The sequence below is a fragment of the Triturus cristatus genome, chromosome 8 (assembly GCF_964204655.1).
Source record: "Triturus cristatus chromosome 8, aTriCri1.1, whole genome shotgun sequence".
NCBI classification, from domain to species: Eukaryota; Metazoa; Chordata; class Amphibia; order Caudata; family Salamandridae; genus Triturus; species Triturus cristatus.
Window position 1 is genome coordinate 443,874,978 of NC_140591.1, and position 12,767 is coordinate 443,887,744.

Consider the following 12,767-nt stretch of genomic DNA (forward strand, 5'->3'; position numbering starts at 1 on the left):
CTCATCACCCCGCTGCTAAAAAAACCCTCCTTGAACCCCGAGTGTCTATCCAATTTTCGACATATATCGCTCCTACCCTTTCCAGCGAAAGTGGTGGAACGCTGGGTTAGCTCCTGTCTTTCGACACATCTTGAGCAGAATCACATCTTGGACGACTTCCAATTCGGTTTTCGCCCAGCCCATGGCACCGAAACGGCGGTGCTTACAGCCATGGAAGAACTTCGGATGCGTGCAGACAGGGGCCACGCAGTAGCCTTGATCTTATTGGACCTGTCTGCCGCATTCGATACGGTTAACCATATGATTCTGCTGAAGAGGCTCAGAGAGGCAGGGGTCGACGGCACCGCCCTGCTATGGTTCCACTCATACTTGAGAGATAGGAAACAGGCTGTGTCCCTCCCCCCTTTTCAATCCGCTTTTTCCCCAGTACCTCACGGTGTACCCCAGGGCTCGTCCATTAGCCCGATCCTTTTTAACGTTTATCTAAAACCACTGATCACGTTAATCAAATCCCACAGATTGAAAACGGTAAACTACGCGGACGACACCCAGCTCCTCCTCTCCTGGGAGGGGGAGGATTCAATCCCCATGGAATCGTCCCATGATTGCTTAAGAGACACAGCCGGCTGGCTGCACATGAATTCCCTGCAATTCAATTCCTCCAAGACCGAGGTCCTGTTCTGCTCTGGGAGCCGGATTCCTCGCCTATTTCCTACAGAATTCTGGCCCCCGGAAAACCCAGAAAAACCACAGCCGGTCACTAGTGTCCGCAATCTGGGTGTTATGCTAAACAACAACCTCAGCATGGAAACGCAGGTAACTAAAACAGTCTCTACTTGCACGGCCCTACTGCGTTCTTTACGTAAAATCATGCCACTACTCCCCGCCCAGGCCAGAGCACTAATAGTCAGGTGCACTATCCTTAGTCGCCTTGACTATTGTAATGCTCTTTTGCTCGAGTCCCCAGCTGTTCTACTGGACAGACTCCAAAGAGTCCAGTCGGCTGCAGCCAAACTGGCCCTTGGTTGGACCAGAAGATCCTCGGCCACAGCAGCCTTAGCCGAACTACATTGGCTCCCTTTGAAGCAGCGAATTGCTTTTAAAGCACTCTGCCTTGTCTTCAAGGCACTACACGGAACGGGCCCCAGATCCCTACAAAAATTGTTTTCCTGGTACACCCCCACCAGAACTCTCCGATCCACCTCAGCCTGCCTTGTGTTGGTACCCAGATTTAACAAAGTAAGGACCGGGGAAAGATCCTTCAAAGTGGCCGCCACCAAACTTTGGAACAGTTTGCCGGTCGACATTCGCCAAATTCCAAAACTCCTGCCTTTCAGAAAGCGAATCAAAACCTGGCTCTTCCCCAATCCCGTTCACTGCTAACTCCCTAATTAGCCTCCCGTCTCTTTCCTTCCTAAGGAGTGAGCTTCAGCGCCAGGATACCTGTCAGGTGACAGTTGCGCTCTACAAGTGTTTTAAATAAATAAATACATTCTCCGCCTAGCACGTTCTTGCCATCTCCTACACTTTCACTACATCACTGCAATGAACTCGCACTGTTTTTCCACAATAAAGTTGTGTTTATCCACCCCGTGCCTGAGTTGGACTCCTCTCCTCAGGACAACTTCATTTCTTGCAGTGATTCTAAATCTCCTTAACTCCTCTCTAATTCATGGGCAGTTGCCCCGTAATTGGAAGCATGCTCTTGTGCTTCCTTTGCTGAAAAAGACTGGGTTTGATCCCCTCTGCTGGTCAAATTACAGGCCCATATCTCTTATCTCTACCTTTTCGAAAATTTTGGAAAAGCACATTATTTCTCAACTTTTTGCACATGTGACGGGGCATAAGCTTTTTAATCCATCACAGTCTGGCTTTCGTCCTGGTCATAGTTTAAATCAGCTCTGCTTGGGGTCACTGAGGACCTTAAGCAGCAGCTGGTGGCACGGCAGCGCTCATCTTATTGGATTTAAACGCTGCCTTCGACGCGGTCTCTCATTCCATTTTAGTGGATTGCTTCGAAAGCTCAGGAATTGTAGGGGTAGCCTTGCAGTAGCTGATCTCTTTTCAAAAGGATTCCTCCTTTCTAGTTTTCTCTCAAACCACTGAATCAAACTCTGTAGCCTTAACATCTGGAGTACCGCAGGGTTCTATCCTGAGTTTTCTGCTTATAAATCTTTATGTGTGCCCCTTGGCGGACACTGCGGAAAAATCTGGGTTGACCATCTTTTCGTACGCAGATGATACGCAGATTATTTTTTCTCTGTCACCTGCTCATCACCAGGACCCTTCACTACTTAAGCTTGGTCTGCGAAACATCTCCTTGTGGATGTCCAGAAATGCTTTCAGGCTGAAGGGCTCCAAGACTGAGGTTCTCATCCTGGGGAACAATCCCGAGCTCTGGGGAGCCAGCCATTGGCCTGCCTCTTTGGGACCTTTACCGGGTCCGGTCTCTAAGGTTAAGAACTTGGGTTTTACCATCAACAGTGAGCTTTCTCTCATAGCCCAACTGCCGAGAGTCACCTCTGCCTGCTTTGCGGTCCTCAAGTGGCTAAAGAAAATCTTCTGGCTAATTCCATCGGCTGCTCAGAGAACTGTCTTGCAGGCCTTGGTGATCTCCAGACTTGAATATGGTAATGTACTATATCTGGGTGCGGACAAGACCGCCGTCCGCTGTCTCCAGCTCATTCAGAATGCAGCAGCCCTTTTGCTTTTTCAGCTGCCTCAGCACGCTTTTGTTTCCCCTTTGCTTCATCAACTCCACTGGCTTAAGGTTAGCAAGCATATCGATTTCAAGCCCTTTGATACATGTTTCAAGCTCAGCACATCTTTGCCCCCTTGTACATACGAAACCTTGTCAAGCCTTGTCAACCCTCTCGCAAACTGAGATCAGCCAGCCTTTCTCTCTTCTCAGTTTCCGGAGTGCGGCGGACCCATATTGATTGACCGCTCGTTCTCCTTCATGGGATCTAAATTGTGGAATTCCCTTCCGTTGGAACTCAGGACCTGCACTGTCTCCTTGCCATTTGAAAAAAGCTAAAGACCTTTCTTTTTAGTCAGGCCTAATGCTAACTTACCTCTAAACTCGCTTGTCCCGCTTCTCAGTGCCGGGAAACCCTGTTGGGCAGCTGCGCACTTTATAACTCTTTTACATAAATAAATAAATAAATAAATTGGTGGTAGTGGTATTGGTGGTGGTGGCATTGGTGGTGGTGGTATTGTTGGTGGTGGTATTGTTGGGGGTAGTATTGTTGGTGGTAGTGATGGGGTGTAGTATTGGTGGTTGTGGGATTGGTGGTATTTGTGGTGGTGGGATTGGTGGTGATGATGGTGGTATTGGTGGTGGTGGTATTAGTGATGGTATTGGTGGTGGTGGTATTGGTGGTGATAGTGTTATTGTTGGTATTGGTGGTGGTGGTATTGGTGGTGGTGGTATTAGTGAAGAAATTCTTTCTTTCGGCCTAACAAAGCCATAAAATCACAATTAAAAGAAGTACAACACAATTCATGCGGTTCAAATTCTCCATTAGTGAAATCCATGTGCATTGAAATGTTGTTAGAAAATTCCTAAGGAAGTTTAAAAGTATAATAAATATTTTAAAAGTACACATTTGTGACACTTAAGATATAATAAAATCAGATTTGTAAAACAATCAATCACAATGGTGGAGTAGGGTGATTTAATTGGGCGAGCCCTAACTTTAAAATAGCTCGGCGTGCGTACCACATTGAAAACTGATAGCGAGAAACTGAGTATGCAATGGGCATAGTAGTATTATATTTTAATATCCTGCAAGCCTGTGCGCAATGAGTTGTTCCGAGGTTTCTGCATAACTGCAGTAACCATCGGTGTCTCGCTTTCGTGTATGCCGGGCAAAAAAATAATACATGTTGGCCAGTCTCCGGTGTATTATTGCATATCGGGCTGCCCTGGATTGAAGTGCCCCCCAATTATTTGTAAAAACACGTAGGGGAAGTGTCCCCTGCCTAAACTGCAGATATAACTTTTTAGCAAGAGCTGGCTGTATATCATCGATAACGGGTTCTAACCTATATTGCAGTTTTAATTCTGAGAAGGTTGCAGTCAATACACCAGTCGCGGAACTCCCCTGTAATAAGGTAAGATTGTATTCCTTGTAGTTCTTTGACAGGGCCTTCCTAGGTGTTGACGAGCAACTATCTTCGGCACTAGCCCATAAATCACCCATTCCCATAGCAATTAAAGAGTTTTTAATGTGGGCCAACCATGAAATTTCACTTGCTCCCTGTACATTTACCACTTCCCTCAATTCCTCTCTGTAGGCAAATAATTCTGGGGTGCTCCATAGGCGTCGCCAGTATAACAAGGGTCTACCGGCGACCTCCACTGCAATGGGGCCGACCCCAAGATCCATTTGAAGCGGCGTGAGCGGTGTACTTTTGGGGAGACCCAGAAGTTGTCTAGCAAAGGAATACTCGATCTTAGAAAGAAGGTCAGATGGCCGATGGCTCCAAATTTCTGCCCCATACAAAGCAGCCCCTCTAGCTTGTGCCTTATAAATTTCCAACACCGGCCCAATCGTTTTGTGTGTGCACTTCCTCTGCATCTTTGCTAACCCCCCCATTGTCTGGGCCAACTTTAAGCTTGCCTTCTGTTTTTTGTACACCCCACTCCATTTTCTCAGTGAGGGATAATCTCAAGTATTCACAGACACTTTCTCTAATAATTTCCCATCTAACGGGGGATTGGGTCGTGTAGAGTACCCTGCATTAAAAGCCATGTATTTAGTTTTCTGAGTATTTATCTCCAGGCCCCTACTCTTGCAGACTAAATGGAAAGTATCTAAAGCCCTCTGTATTCCCATAGGGGACTTTGACAGCAGGAGGGTATCGTCGGCGATCATCAAGGCTGGTACCTTGCTGTTCGCCAACCTTGGAGCATCTATTTCCCTCCCTGCTATCAAGGCCTCCACTAGGCCATTGATGAATAAACAAAAGAGAGTCGGGCCAGTACGCACCCTTGTCGTACACCTCTATCTATAGGTATGCGATTGGTAAGCTCTCCATTTTTCCCATACCTCATTTGGGCAAAGTTATGTTCATGTAGTCATTTCAAATGGTAGCAGAGATACGGGGGCACCCAGGTCTATTAAGATGGCCCATAATTTCTCCCTAGGGACCAAATTGAATGCCGATTTTAAGTCCACAAAGATCATATAGAGGCTGCCACCCTCCAAGATCACTGCTTCCATTGTAGTAATTGCAAACTGAAGATTTGGTCAATAGTGGACATTTTCGCTCTAAAACCGGCCTGATATGGGCTAAGAATAGTATGCTCCTCCATCCAATTCTGTAATCGACCCAGCAGCACTCGTGCGTATATTTTCTGAGTAACATCAATGAGACTGATGGGGCGATAGTTTGCAGGATGGAGGGGTGATTCCTTTTTATAGATTGGGATGATTTCCACCTCCAACCAAGTCGTAGGGATCGCCATTCCCTGGAGAATAGTATTAAATAGGGTCCATAAGGGCCTGCCTCTTTGGGACCTTTACCGGGTCCGGTCTCTAAGGTTAAGAACTTGGGTTTTACAATCAACAGTGAGCTTTCTCTCATAGCCCAACTGCCGAGAGTCACCTCTGCCTGCTTTGCGGTCCTCAAGTGGCTAAAGAAAATCTTCTGGCTAATTCCATCAGCTGCTCAGAGAACTGTCTTGCAGGCCTTGGTGATCTCCAGACTTGAATATGGTAATGTACTATATGTGGGTGCGGACAAGACCGCCGTCCGCTGTCTCCAGCTCATTCAGAATGCAGCAGCCCTTTTGCTTTTTCAGCTGCCTCAGCACGCTTTTGTTTCCCCTTTGCTTCATCAACTCCACTGGCTTAAGGTTAGCAAGCATATCGATTTCAAGCCCTTTGATACATGTTTCAAGCTCAGCACATCTTTGCCCCCTTGTACATACGAAACCTTGTCAAGCCTTGTCAACCCTCTCGCAAACTGAGATCAGCCAGCCTTTCTCTCTTCTCAGTTTCCGGAGTGCGGCGGACCCAAATGATTGACCGCTCGTTCTCCTTCATGGGATCTAAATTGTGGAATTCCCTTCCGTTGGAACTCAGGACCTGCACTGTCTCCTTGCCATTTGAAAAAAGCTAAAGACCGTTCTTTTTAGTCAGGCCTAATGCTAACTTACCTCTAAACTTGCTTGTCCCGCTTCTCAGTGCCGGGAAACCCTGTTGGGCTGCTGCGCACTTTATGACTCTTTTACATAAATAAATAAATAAATTGGTGGTAGTGGTATTGGTGGTGGTGGCATTGGTGGTGGTGGTATTGTTGGTGGTGGTATTGTTGGGGGTAGTATTGTTGGTGGTAGTGATGGGGTGGTAGTATTGGTGGTTGTGGGATTGGTGGTATTTGTGGTGGTGGGATTGGTGGTGATGATGGTGGTATTGGTGGTGGTGGTATTAGTGATGGTATTGGTGGTGGTGGTATTGGTGGTGATAGTGTTATTGTTGGTATTGGTGGTGGTGGTATTGGTGGTGGTGGTATTAGTGAAGAAATTCTTTCTTTCGGCCTAACAAAGCCATATAATCACAATTAAAAGAAGTACAACACAATTCATGCGGTTCAAATTCTCCATTAGTGAAATCCATGTGCATTGAAATGTTGTTAGAAAATTCCTAAGGAAGTTTAAAAGTATAATAAATATTTTAAAAGTACACATTTGTGACACTTAAGATATAATAAAATCAGATTTGTAAAACAATCAATCACAATGGTGGAGTAGGGTGATTTAATTGGGCGAGCCCTAACTTTAAAATAGCTCGGCGTGCGTACCACATTGAAAACTGATAGCGAGAAACTGAGTATGCAATGGGCATAGTAGTATTATATTTTAATATCCTGCAAGCCTGTGCGCAATGAGTTGTTCCGAGGTTTCTGCACAACTGCAGTAACCATCGGTGTCTCGCTTTCGTGTATGCCGGGCAAAAAAATAATACATGTTGGCCAGTCTCCGGTGTATTATTGCATATCGGGCTGCCCTGGATTGAAGTGCCCCCCAATTATTTGTAAAAACACGTAGGGGAAGTGTACCGTGCCTAAACTGCAGATATAACTTTTTAGCAAGAGCTGGCTGTATATCATCGATAACGGGTTCTAACCTATATTGCAGTTTTAATTCTGAGAAGGTTGCAGTCAATACACCAGTCGCGGAACTCCCCTGTAATAAGGTAAGATTGTATTCCTTGTAGTTCTTTGACAGGGCCTTCCTAGGTGTTGACGAGCAACTATCTTCGGCACTAGCCCATAAATCACCCATTCCCATAGCAATTAAAGAGTTTTTAATGTGGGCCAACCATGAAATTTCACTTGCTCCCTGTACATTTACCACTTCCCTCAATTCCTCTCTGTAGGCAAATAATTCTGGGGTGCTCCATAGGCGTCGCCAGTATAACAAGGGTCTACCGGCGACCTCCACTGCAATGGGGCCGACCCCAAGATCCATTTGAAGCGGCGTGAGCGGTGTACTTTTGGGGAGACCCAGAAGTTGTCTAGCAAAGGAATACTCGATCTTAGAAAGAAGGTCAGATGGCCGATGGCTCCAAATTTCTGCCCCATACAAAGCAGCCCCTCTAGCTTGTGCCTTATAAATTTCCAACACCGGCCCAATCGTTTTGTGTGTGCACTTCCTCTGCATCTTTGCTAACCCCCCCATTGTCTGGGCCAACTTTAAGCTTGCCTTCTGTTTTTTGTACACCCCACTCCATTTTCTCAGTGAGGGATAATCTCAAGTATTCACAGACACTTTCTCTAATAATTTCCCATCTAACGGGGGATTGGGTCGTGTAGAGTACCCTGCATTAAAAGCCATGTATTTAGTTTTCTGAGTATTTATCTCCAGGCCCCTACTCTTGCAGACTAAATGGAAAGTATCTAAAGCCCTCTGTATTCCCATAGGGGACTTTGACAGCAGGAGGGTATCGTCGGCGATCATCAAGGCTGGTACCTTGCTGTTCGCCAACCTTGGAGCATCTATTTCCCTCCCTGCTATCAAGGCCTCCACTAGGCCATTGATGAATAAACAAAAGAGAGTCGGGCCAGTACGCACCCTTGTCGTACACCTCTATCTATAGGTATGCGATTGGTAAGCTCTCCATTTTCCCCATACCTCATTTGGGCAAAGTTATGTTCATGTAGTCATTTCAAATGGTAGCAGAGATACGGGGGCACCCAGGTCTATTAAGATGGCCCATAATTTCTCCCTAGGGACCAAATTGAATGCCGATTTTAAGTCCACAAAGATCATATAGAGGCTGCCACCCTCCAAGATCACTGTCTTCCATTGTAGTAATTGCAAACTGAAGATTTGGTCAAGAGTGGACATTTTCGCTCTAAAACCGGCCTGATATGGGCTAAGAATAGTATGCTCCTCCATCCAATTCTGTAATCGACCCAGCAGCACTCGTGCGTATATTTTCTGAGTAACATCAATGAGACTGATGGGGCGATAGTTTGCAGGATGGAGGGGTGATTCCTTTTTATAGATTGGGATGATTTCCGCCTCCAACCAAGTCGTAGGGATCGCCATTCCCTGGAGAATAGTATTAAATAGGGTCCATAAGTATGGGGCTCAAATACTAGGCTTAGTATGAAAGAGATCACCATGGATCTTATCTAGACCTGGGGCCTTTGCAAGAAATACCAGACTTAAGGCATCCGTTATCTCTTTTAGGGAGATTTCCGGAGCATCGGAGCAAGATAACTGTGGGTGGGGACACACATTTGTAGCTTGCCCTACATCATCCTCTGCCCTAGAGTATAAGGACTGAAAGTGGGCCTTCCAAACTTCTGCCCCTAGATGTGGTTCTATTGCAGATTTACCCTCTATTCAACCAATATTTATAAAGTTCCAAAAAGTCCTCATGTCCCTGGTGCTTAATGCACTTCGCAGGCTCTCCCATTCGTCTTCTTTCCAATTTCTTTTTGCCCGTTTAACAATGTTTTTGTAGCCTAACCGCTTAGCATTTATTTGCAGCTTGTCATTAAATGTAATACATAAAACAAGAGTTTGCTTGGCCTTACGGCAATTGCCATCATACCAGAGGTGCCCAGGTACCCCCTTTTCCTTTGTTCGTATGTTAGGGAAAAACATATTGGCCAGAACAGTTACTAGACCTCAATGGTTTTACGCAATTTCAGTGAATGAGCTAGAGGAATCAACAGTCCCACTTAATTGTTTTGCAACCTTCAGAAATGGAATAACAATTTGATAGAGGGAGGCTAGCCTTTCCTGGGATTGACAAAGTATACCCCATCTTAATCTCCTCCTACAACTAGTTATGGTTAACCCAGGGGCAGTTGGAGATTGGCCCTTAAAAGTGTTCCTGGTATAAGGCAGAACCATGTCAAGAATCAGGGCATTATGATCACTGTCGTGTCCGGGCTCGATCTTAAAATCAATTACCCGGTGCCATGATTTGGTGTCTACCAGAATATAATCTAGAAGAGAGGGACAACCCGATCTATTATAAGTGAAATTTAGAGAGTCGGATTTAGAACGCCCATTACACGCCCTGAGGGTGTGATATAATAAGAGGGTATTCATTTGAAGTACTAATGGTGTCCAAGCTCGAGTTGCCGGGCATTGGGGTCTAGAATGGCCCAGTGCAAGTCCTCTTTGCTGGGGTTACCCACATCCAAATCTTTCAAAGGTTCGTACTGGCAATTTAGATCACCGGCCAGAATTATCAAATTATTATCAGGAATGGTGGGCAAAAAGGATGATAGAAGATCAAGAGTAGCAGACTCCTGGCCATAGCCTACTGGACAAGAGTAAACATTTATCAATGCTATCTTGATCCTAGCAGGAAAACTCTAAATAACACAGAGAATGTCACAAGAGAATGTCTCTACCAGTTTTGCTGAACATCCTACGTGTGTAGCAATCCAGGTGCAAAGGCCCCCCGCTGGTCTTTCCCTTCCCCTGCATGTAGCTGCTATGCCAAAAGTTGCATAGCCTAGTCTGTGGGTAACCTCCCTGGCCCAAGTTTCCGGGAACATGCAAATGTTGTTATCTTGCATAAATGCCCCCCCACTCCGGGTTGTCTAACCAGGATAATACTTGGAACTTAGGTAACTCATTCAATGACTGTCTGGGGCCTCTAGACTTTATACCTAAGGGCCTTAAGCCAATCTCAGCAGTAGGATGAGCAACTACTGGGGTTATCAATATTACGTTCGCCTGCTATTAGGCGCCTAAGGGGGCCTCGGGGGTAAACCTTCTTTAATACAAATACTAGAATTTCCTCACTTTGCACTCCTCCCACTCCCTCGACCTCCTCCGCCACTTGACCCATTTCTTGACAGATGATTGGAGGACTCTTAAACAACGCCCTACTGTCTGTATGGTCCCACCAAGAATCCCTGTGTGCATTTGGTCCTGTTATCATTGGCTGTACAGATTTTAGTCAGTCTACTGATTCTAGGGACGCACATCTGTTAAAGAGTGGGAGATTAAAAAGTAGTGAGCTTGGTTGATCCTGTCTCCTAACTTGCTGTCTAGTCGCAGCCCCATTACCAGACCACAGTCTATTTTCGATCATATGTCCCAGAGGGTAAAAATACCTCAACGGGAGAGGCATAATTCCCCCTTCCTGTCTTAAATGACTCCATTCTAAAAGGGCCCTTACAACCCGGGGATCTCTGAAGTTATTCACGATAGTATCACCGGATATATCTTTTGGCCTCCAGCCCACCCATCCCACCCTTTGTGTGTACAAGATTTCACTTCCATCCTTGTACGAGAATTGAAGCTCTTTAGCCAGCCAAAAGGAGCATTTATTTTTTAATTGAAGGTGGGATTCCCTTTGCCCCCTATTAAGTTCCGGTACTCCTGTTAAAATCATAACATATGGTGTAGACTAGAGATTTATACACAGTAAAACTGGTCTTCCCTCCGCTACTTCTGTACATACATCTTGCCCCTCAATTACTCTGTAATTTGGCCCCGGGTGCTGTGCATTGCCTCCCACTATTGATGTTTCTGGACAAAATCTATGCTTCTTTCTAGCCTCCCAACCCCGTCTGGGGCCCTGACTATGGGCACTAGCACTATCTACTGGCTTAATTTGGGTAACTACATGATTGTTTTCGCCCCCTTGTTATTCTGGATTTGCTGAGGTGAACTCGAATTAATTTCTGTGGGGTGGTCAGTCCTATGTTGAACAGACCGGATTTGTGACATTCTCCGCAGGGGAAGTTCACCCTCCCTTGAGTTTACACCTAAGTTGCCCGCAATGGACTCTAATAGGATTGTGAGCTTGTCTACCCGGAAGGACAAGAGGTTCAGCTCATCCGTAATAATTATCAAATTAGAAACCCAAGCAGGCCTTTTTCAATACCATCATTTGCACATCCGCCCATCCTTCCCTTCCCCAAGTCACCATTCGCTATGGGTTCCATGGCACCCTTCGTCCGTTGCTCCTAGTCTTCGTCGTCACTTTAGTTTTCCCTTTTTTCCCTGGTCCAGGTGGGGGTTCCTCCATCAGTACATCAATGAAGGGAGTATCATGTACCAGAACTCGTGTCCTGGATTGAATCTCAGGGAAATCAGGGTCCTCTATTAACAGAGCAGATTGGTTATCTGAGCTAGTAGGAATGAGAGCTAGGTCAGGGGTTATCGATAACCGCCTTTCTGTCAATTCCATTTCTGTTGATACTGCCCCTGTGGCCCTCTGGTGCATTTTATCAATAGAAGTAGGCTGATGGATTGTTGGTGATTGTATGGTTGAAGTTTGCTTTCTCCCTGGACAGGCACGTTTTCCCATGGTTAAAAAATATAAAAGCGGAATTTTCCCTATCAGGAAATTCAATAGGAGGGAGGAGAACCGGGGCTTTCACTGGCGACTTATAACTCACAACACAGTAAACAGGGACTCTCACAGATAAAAAAGAAAAAGGGGTCTTGGAAATAATAAAAACGGCTTGCCTGTCTTTGAACAAGATAAAAGATGAAACAGTTGCGGAGTGCTGTCATCCGCCTTAGACTCCTTCTTCAAAAATGGCATCTGGGTCTGATAGTTTCCCTCAATGCACCAAAACCAAGGGGGTTGGCCCAGCCTGGCCTCTTTCGGGCTATGACGGGTCTGCCCTTGGCCCAGGCTCCGCCCGGGTGTGGCCTGGGCATGCCTGCGCTGCGGGAGGTCGGTGGTGCTCTTAATTCACCTCCGGGCGTGGGTGCAGCATCAGTGGCTCAGGGCTGCTGGGAGCTGTAGTCTCTAGTGTTGGCCGTTCCCCTCACGGCTTGATTGTGGCAATGTTGACCGTTCCCCTCACTGCAGCAGTAAGGCCGACTTGTATGCGTCCCACGCTGCAGGAGGTCGGTGGTGCTTTTAACGTGCCTCTTGGCGCAGGGTGCAGCATCAGTGGCTCAGGGCTGCTGGGAGCTGTAGTCTCTAGTGTTGGTCGTTCCCCTCACGGCTTGATTGTGGCAATGTTGGCTGTTCCCCCTGGTGGTATTAGTGGTGGTGATGGTATTGGTGGCATCGGTGGAATTGGTGGTGGTGGTATTGGTATTGGTGGTATTGCTGGTGGTAGTATTGGTGGTGCTATTGGTATTGGCAGTGGTATTGGTGGTGGTGGTATTGATGGTGGTGGTATTGGTGGTTGTGGTATTGGTGGTGGTGGTATTGGTGGTGGTGGTGTTGGGGGTGGAATTGGTGGTGGTGGTATTGGTGATGGTATTGGTGGTGGTGGTATTGGTGGTGATATTGGTGGTGGTGGTGGTTTTGATG